Source organism: Echinops telfairi, unplaced genomic scaffold (assembly GCF_000313985.2).
Source record: "Echinops telfairi isolate 266 unplaced genomic scaffold, ASM31398v2 ScPeMD7_2565;HRSCAF=3150, whole genome shotgun sequence".
Lineage (NCBI taxonomy): Eukaryota > Metazoa > Chordata > Mammalia > Afrosoricida > Tenrecidae > Echinops > Echinops telfairi.
In genome coordinates this window covers 1,386,773-1,395,331 of record NW_022106463.1, presented here as the reverse complement: position 1 = coordinate 1,395,331, position 8,559 = coordinate 1,386,773, and the positions used below count along the sequence as shown (strand labels likewise).

At 48.5% G+C, this 8,559-nt stretch overlaps 1 protein-coding gene and 1 pseudogene across 2 annotated transcripts in view; one reads left to right on the top strand and one right to left on the bottom strand.

Moving 5' to 3' along the window:
* The window catches only part of LOC101652886, a 56,240-nt pseudogene that overhangs the window by 44,212 nt on the left and 3,469 nt on the right, over positions 1 to 8,559 (bottom strand).
* The window catches only part of LATS2 (large tumor suppressor kinase 2), a 61,872-nt gene continuing 54,552 nt past the window's right edge, over positions 1,240 to 8,559 (top strand). For both annotated transcript variants that reach the window (XM_045294043.1, XM_045294042.1), the window contains exon 1: positions 1,240 to 1,270. The gene's annotated coding sequence lies outside the window, so the exon portion shown is untranslated. The remainder of the gene's footprint in view (positions 1,271 to 8,559) is intronic.

Below are 8,559 nucleotides of genomic sequence, written 5' to 3'. Positions count from 1 at the left end.
CCGCGGCTTCGCAGGACGCGGTCCGACTTTCGAGAGCACTTTCGCGCGGCCGGGAAAGTGGTGGCAGTTGCGTCACAAGCCTCTGCTGCCCGCGCCCCCGCGGAGCCGTCCCTCCGAGGCTGGCCCGCGCCTGGCGACCCGGCGGGGCCACGCTCCGGGGATGCGGGCTCGGCGGAGCCCCTTCTTCGCGCCGCGCTGCCTTTGGAAACTTCGGGAAGAGCATCTCCCCGGGGCGGGGGGCGGGCGAGGGCCCCGCTGGAGCCCAGCTCCGACCGTGGGCCGGGGTGGGGGTGGGGGTGGAGTGGGGGTCCTGCGGAAGCAGCCCCGCAGCCAGGTAACCCCAACTTCCCGGCACTGGTTACCGGGACTGCGGAGCGACAGCCTCCCCAAAACATGGCGAGGAGGGAGCAGGCCAGGATCGGGTATGGAGGCCCGAGGATGAGAAGTATTCTGGTGCAAGCATACGCTTGAAGATACATTATATCTGTGTATTTTGTTATATTCACGAAAGGTGTTTTTTTTTTTTTAATTACATCTCCCTAGGGCAAGCGAGAGGATGGGCGAGAGTGTGATGTACGAGTTGTTTAGTTTAATAAAAAATGATCATTATGCCAGAGTTTCTACGTGCAGTGGACAGAGATTCAAATGAATAGCTCTCTTGGCAAAGTATTTATTTCAGCAAGTTAGGTGCCCCTTTCGAGAACATTTACTGGCAGTTTACTGAATACGTCAAACTTGAATATGATGAAATCTGAACGGACCGTCAGAAGTGTGTGTGTGTGTGTGTGTGTGTGTGTGTGTGGTTAATACAGGTGTTCTGGTTAAAATTTTTAATTTCGTAGTTGAGGGGCCTTCCTTTAGTAATGGACAGAGTAATTTGGTGCTTAGTGCAAGCCAGTTTGAGTTAAATAGATCTTGCTCTGTTTTTAGTTTAATCTCTGCTTGCATCTCAGCATGAAGGAGCACCGGGTTTGAGGGCTAAATGAGAGATGACGCTGCTTTTGTTATCTTTAAAATGTTTTCTTTAGGCGTAGTAACAGGCAAATCTTCCAATGTAAAAGGCACAGCTGGTTAGGGCAGTCTGTCTGAAATGGACAGAAATTAACAAGATGGGGTATCCCTGTCGCTCAAAATCTTGTTTCCTTAGCCGCCCAGTATATGGAACACCCCTTAATGGATAGTCCTCTGAAATGAAACTGCTCAGCATTTGATAAATACCAACATGTCAGGCAGTTTGGCTTTTGAGCCGAAGAGGCCACGCAAAATAAAGGTGAATTATTAGAGGCATCGGATTTTAGAAGGAATAGAGATTCGTCAAGTCTTGTCACATATTTGAAGTGAACTTAGTGTAAAACGGAGCTGTACATATTTCTCGGCAAATCACAGGGCTTGTGGGAGGGGCTTGCCTTTGGTGGGAGGGGAAATGCTTTTACAATAAGATGCCTTGTTGTTTTAAATGCTGAATTGTAAATAGCCAGCCCTAAATCCCGTGGGGTGGGGGGTGGGGCTGGGAGGAGACAAGGAGTCTGATAAATTAACCATGAACATACAGGAAGTAGAAAAGGATTTGGGGAAGCCCTGCAAGTGGCGGTGGAGTGTTTGTTCTGTGTCGTATTGGAAAACCCAGACCAACTCAATGTTTGAAAAGCTGCTCTTGTATTTTATTTAACACTTATAATAATGTGCAACTTTTGACTAATATATACCTTATTGACATAAAACATTTTTTTAAGTGAAGGACTTGTAAAAATACAGAGGATAAAGTTACCGCGTCTTGACTAACATTTTTAAAAACGGAGCAAAATGACTGTGCTCCACAGAAGAAGACTTCGTTTGCTAATCCCTAAAGGAGCACTCATACCAGCGACCCTACAGGACAGCGTCGAACTGCCTCTGGGTTTCTGAGACTGACTCTACTAGTGGAGTTGGGATCCATTGGATGACATTGAGTTTGTTGTTTTTCAAGCAGCCCTGGGACCTTAGTGAAGTAAGTGGGTTAAGGGTTGAGCTGGTTCGAATCCACCACCCTCTCCTAGGTAGAAAGATGAGGCTCTGCTCCTGTAAAGATTGACAGCCTCAGAAACCCAAAAGGGGGCAGTTCTCCTTTGCCCTGTAAGTTGGTATGAATCATAACTTGCTAGCTTTTTGGTACAGTGACTGTCTGCCAGCTCTGCTTCCCCCCCCACCCCTTCTTTAAAAAAAGATACTATTTATTAATTAATTTGCTCCACAGTAACTACCAACAATAACAACAGCATTGAGTAGTAAATGGTTAGCATAGAGCTTGGGTGGGCAAATGGTAAAGTGGTGGGCTGCCAGCCTCAAGGTTGGTGATTCAAACCTAGTAATTTTTCCGTGGGAGCAAGATGGGGCTGTCTACTCCCATAAAGAGGTGCTGTCTTGGAACCCCTATGTAGGGTGGCTATAGAATGGAATCTACTCAATGGCAGTGGGTTTGGTCATCATGTGAATTATGTCTTTTCACGAAGGGGATCCTGCTCACTGGAGCCCTTGTGGTCTGGGTTAACCTCAAAGGCAAGCCTTGGGAGCCACCGGCCTTTCAGAGGGAGAAAGATGGGGCTGGCTGCTTCTAACCCCTCAACCCCAGAGCACGTCCACACCTTTGTCCTACAGGGTCCCTGTGAGTCAGAATCCACTTGTTGGCAGTAGATTTGGTTTGTCTGTTGGTCTTGCTTGGATGACTAGTCTCATTAATGTCAAGTTTGTTGGCTTTTATTTTTTCCAGTACTCTTAAGGCTATTTAATTTATAGTGTCAGTTTGCAAGAATTGCTAAAGCAAGAGAATGTTAAACATGAAGGTATTGGTTTTAAGACTACATTTAGGGGGATCCCTGTTGACATAGTGGTTACACACTGGGCGGCTAACCACACGGTCAGTTCAATGTCAACAGTCGCTCCATGGGACAAAGAAGGGGCTTTCTACTCCCATAAAGAATTGCAGTCTCAGAAACCCACGGGAGCAGTTTCACCCTGCCCTCCAGAGTCACTGTGTAAGTCAGCATCAGCTCTATGGGAGTGAGGGTGTTGGGTTTGCTTTTTAAGATGGGCATTGCTTGGTGTTTGCTATTTACTGTTTGGTGACTTTGTGTTGGTAACGCGGCAGCTTAATTGTGCCCTGTTTCTTGTTTGTCTGTTTGTTTTTAAGTTCGTTTGAAAAGAGAATTAAAAGAATACTCTTTGTTCATGTGCCAATATTTGGCATACAGTTTATAGCTGTGGTTTTGCTTTTGTTGAACCTGACTGTTTAGCTATTGACAGAGCTCTGGTGGCATAGTGGTTATGAGTTGGGCTGCTAACTACAAAGGCGGCAGTTCAAAACCACCAGTCACTCCACGGGACAGAGATAGGGCTGTCTACTTCTGTAAAGAGCTACAGTCCTGGAAACCCAAAGGGGCAGTTCTACTCTGCCCTGTAGGGCCACTATGAGTGGCCATCCCCTCGATGGCAGTGAGTTTGGTTTGGTTAAGCTGTTGAGGTGTAGAGCAGGTCTCTTAGTCCTCAGATCAGTCAGGCTGGGAAGGCTCTCCTTAAGAATATAGTTGGGATTTGAATGGTCGGAGCCCTGGTGGTTAAAGCGCTTGCTAGTCTAATCTGTGTCTGTAAAGTTTTATAGTCTTAGAGACCCCATGGGGCAATTCTTGCATGCCCTACAAGCTCAGTAAGAGTTGGAATGTCCTTGGGGGCAAGGGTTTAGTGTGGTTGGTTGGATGTCACCACCTCCAGGCAGTTATATTGAGTGGGAATGCTAAAGCCAGCCCATTCTCTTACTAATTCACTCAGTCCCACCTCACTGGCCTCTTACCTAGTTTGTCCTGTGCCCCAGAGCACCTGCCCCCCCTTCCCAGCATTGTCCGCTGGTCATCTTTCTCCTCTCTGTGTGAGCCTTTTCACAGGAAGCTCTCGGCTCTAAGAATAGCTCCACACTTCCTCCATCAAATCACAGCCCTTCAGCCTTTCCAGTTTGGGCGGGACTTTCCTTTCTCCAGGAGGGTTTGCTGAGCATTTCTTGTTGGAGGAACAGCCCCCTGTTCTACACCAGTGATTCTGAAAAGGGCTGGGGGTGGGTGGGGGTGGGGGTGTGTGTGTGTCAGTCATACTCCCTCACTGAGCCCTGGTGGCGTCATAGTGGATCACCAACGGAACTACTAACTGTAAGATCAGCAGTGGGAAACCACCAGCCGGTCTGAGGTGGGTGATGAGGTGTTTTCACTCACAGAAAGAGTTACAGCCTCCGAAGCCCACAGGGCAGTTCTAACCTGCCCTGCAGAGTCACTGTGAGTTGGAATTTACTCCACCCATGGCCGTGAGTTTGGTTTGGACTTGGTGGTGGAGTGGGCTGCTCACTGCCCCGTTAACCCCAAGGTCAGCTGTTCCCCCGGAGGAAGATGAGGCTTTCCGCTTCCATAATGATTTATAGCCTGAGAAACCCGCAGGGGCAGTTCTAACCTGTCCTGTAAGATTGTTGAGAGTCAGAATCGACTCTGAGGCGTTGTTTGTTTATTTTGGAGTAGGGGGGTAGCTGGAACTTGGAAAGAGTGAGTGGGTGTTGAGGAGACAGGACTTTCTCAAAGATTGAGAACCCCTATTGGGGTATGGAATTGACTGTAAGGAGCCCCACCCTGCCCAGTTGCCTGCTGGTTTGTTTGGTTTTTTGTTTTTTGGTTTTGGTTGTTTTTTTTCTAGAAATGCCAGGAAGAACTGACAAAATCTTTACCAACAGTTTGGTCACTCCATTTGAAGACCTACTTCCACGACTCCCTTTCGTTCCCTGCGCCATGATTCATAAACTCGAAAACTCATTGCCCCGGAGCTGCTCCTGCCTCCCAGCACCTCCATAGGACAGAGGAGAACTGCGTCTGTCTGGGGGTTCTGAGACTGTAACGCTTTCCGAGAGTCCCTGAATTTTGAGTTGGCACCATTTATCGAAGTCTGGAATTTTTTTTTTTTTAATAAAGTGAGAGTTCCTAGACCCAAGGTTGTAATCCTTTGTGTTCTCAGAGACCCCTCTTAATGACAGTGTCGCCCCCCCCCCCACACCATTATGTGGCTTGCTGACTGGACTGTCCAGGAGAGGTGCCTGACTGTGCTGCTGTGTGAGTCGGCTTGAGGTGCTGGCTCCTCTCACGGACTGATTTCACCCCGCTCCTCAGTGGCAGCGAATGTATGCTTTCAGCACCACCTAGAATGTTGGGCAGGAAGTGATGGTGTCACAACTCTTTGTGTCCTCTTGCAGATCCTGCTAGACGCTGGTTTAGTTTGGTTCTTGGGTTGGTGGCTTGGTGTCCCTGGAGCAGTCAGTGAAGGTCTGTGAGAGAGACGAGAGAAAGGAGAATAAAAATGCCTGAACATCTGGCAGCATTTTGTAGGACTAGATTGAGAATTGGACTTGGGTTTGGTAGGACCCAGTTAAAGAGAAGTTGATGAGTTTGCTCTTTCATTCAAGTTTTTGCATGCCTTACCTAGGCCAAGCCTGGGTGTGTATTTGAAAATGCGGCACTTTTGTGTTGAGAGTTGTGTTGCTGTTTCCAAATCCCAATCTTGTGCCCTTTCTTTTGATGTCCTTTTAATTGATTGATGCCAGGAGGAGCCCTGGTAGCGCGGCGGGTTAGGCATTGGACTGCTAAGTGCAAGTCTAACGGCAAACCTATGTAGCCCTTGCCTTGGGAGGAGGAGGAGGCTGGCTGCACCGGTCAAGATTTACAATCTTGGAACCCTAGGAGGTGGAGTAGACTTGACAGCAGTGGGTTGTTTGATTTGGTGATGCCAAAATAATGTAGAAAATTTGATTATTTTTCTTGAGGACTGTCTCACACACACACACACACAAGGATTTTCAAGTTTATATCCTTATGGACTTAAGGTCATCTTTATAAAATTCTTGATGGAATGCAATTCCTCAAACATACATTTTCTTCTAAGAAAATGATGCCGTATATACTCGAGTATAAGCCGACCCGAATATTAGTTAATTTGACCATAAAAAATGTGCTGGAAAACTCGGTTTATACTTGAGTATATACACGGCAATAGTCACGTGACTGGCCAGCATTCTCATGAGAAATTCTTCCAGAAGCTTGTTATTTGGCCATGAAATCAACTGTTTTAAAACCAAAGCTTGAAATGCAAGGTCTCCAACTGAGACAAATCTGTGATGTCTCTTATCAGGGTGTGTGTGTGTAGGGGGAGGGGGAGTCAGCCACACCACTCCCAGAGCTCTGGGGTCATTGGGACTTAGGGACTTGACCCTCCTCGAAGTCCCCAGTCCCATATCCGCCTTCCCCTTCACTGTGTTTGGGGAAAGGTAGCCATTGTTCAAACACGCGTTAGCGAGATGTGACCAGCCTCGCAGGCTTTCACAATAGCAAGTGTGCGCCGCACTGGACAGATCTGTCTCACTCGGGCCTGCATCCTCAGTTTCAGAAGACACCTTCCCGTTGTCCCATGGCCTTCTCTGGGCCCAGCCTGGTGCTAACATCCCCTGCAGCTGGTGATCGGCTCCCTCCCCGGGACAGCATTGCGGAAACTGCCCTGCAGGTGCAGTGGGCTCCGAGTTGGGCTGCTAACCTCAAGGTCTGCTGTTGGAAACCACCAGCCTCGCTGTGGTGGTTCCTCTGTGGGAGGAAAATGTCCCCGTCAATATGGACTGCCTCAGAAACCCGGGGGGCGTTCTCCCCGTCCTACAGGGTGGCTGTGGGTTGAAATCGACTAGGCTGTGGGTTTGGGTTGGAAGAGTCATCAGGGACCTGCGTACATTCCTGACAGGGACTTCCTGGGTCTCGAGACCAACGTGCCAGACACACCTCCCACGGGTGGTGCGGCGGGTTAAGCATCAGACCGCGTACTGACAGGTGGGTAGTTTAGACCCTTGGGGGTGTGGGGTGGGGGACATGAGGCTGTCTGCGTCTGTCAAGATTTATTGTTGTTGCTAGGTGCTGCCCAGTTGGTTGCGACCCTGTGTACACTACAGACCCAACCCCTGCCCTGCTGGGAAAAGCCAAGGAGTAGTTCTCTCTTGCCCCGCAGGGTCTTTGAGTCGAATTGACTTGCAAGCAGTGGGTTTGGTTTGGGTGTGGTTCACATTGCTTCTGGTTCAGGTAATGAAAAAGAAAAATTCCCCTCTCTCTCTCCTCTGGGCCCCTTAGATTGGGTCGGGTGGGCAAGAAAAGCCCCTTCTAAGGAAGGGATTTTTTTTTTTTTAAAGCCAGGAGTTTCCAGAGTCGGGGTGAATCTGACCAAATTTCGGAGGTTTAGGGAAGATTTGGGTGTATCTGACGTGCCCCCGGGATCACACAGCCAATCTGTAAGCAACAAAGACAGCTTCCACCCGGGTCTGGATGGGGAGGCTGAGGTCAGCTTCAGGAGGCTCAGGGGCTGCTGGGCGCCGGGCTGGGGGGAACATTGGAAGAGTGAGTCCAGTGACCTTGGCAAGCTTTTCCCTCGCAGAAAGCAAGGATCCTTTAGTTTTCCAAGCATGGCTTGTCGTTACCAAACACTGACCCTAGTAGAACCCTTGGAGTGAGCTGTTATAAATCCCAAGATCAAGTGCACCATCTACATTTCCCCGGCGCCATCTCAGCCACTGAGCCCGTCTTGGTTAGTCCTGGGCTTCTATTTCCCGACTTGATTTTAAAAAACGGAAAACCGCACACGCAAAACTCACTGGCACCACGTCAGTTCTGATTCACAGTGACCTGACGGGACGGAAGACTCGCCTCGTGGGCTTCCGAGCCTATGCATCTTCTTTTACAGTTTCATTGGCTCTTAATCCACACATCACACAATTCAGTCCTTCAATCATATCAAGAAGAGTTGTACAATCATCACCACCATCAATTTGAGGACACTCCCCCACCCCCAGGGTTAAATCACTTTTAAACTGAGTTGTATAATCACCATCAGTTCTAGTGCTCCCAACCCCCTCCCACATATATTGTTTGCTTCTCCCCCCAACTCTCCATATCTCCCACCACTACCTCCCCTATAAACTCGATAAACTCACTCCTTATTTCTTTGCATCTACTCCTCCTGTGCTTCACAAACTGGAAAACCCAACAGAAACAATAAACAACAGAAACAAAAGAAAGTGGTAAGGACAAAATAATAATACAAATATATAAATAATACAAAAACAAGTATGAATAGTTAGAAAGAAAAGACCACCATCCGGATTTAAAAGGCCAGGTATTTTTGTCACGGAGCTACATAGCAAGAAACAGCCGAGCCTAGAGGAGTTTCAGGTTGGGTCAAGAGAGAGGTCAACTGACCAAGCATCAAGTTCAGTGCAGTCTAAGCACGATGACAGTGATCCCTATCTGATAGTAAGGCTGCTCCAGACCCTTGTCTGTGGCTCGTGGGGATCTGCCAGCGGCATAATCTGACTAGATGTTCTGCAGATGGTGTTGGGCCTCCGCTGTCAGCTGTAAATCTTTATGGACGTTCTCCTCTCAAGCGACTGGTGGTCCGAACTGCCAGTCTGTGGGTAGCAAGCCCAACTGGTAACCCACTCGGCCACCAACTTGCCTAATTGATCCTGGAGGA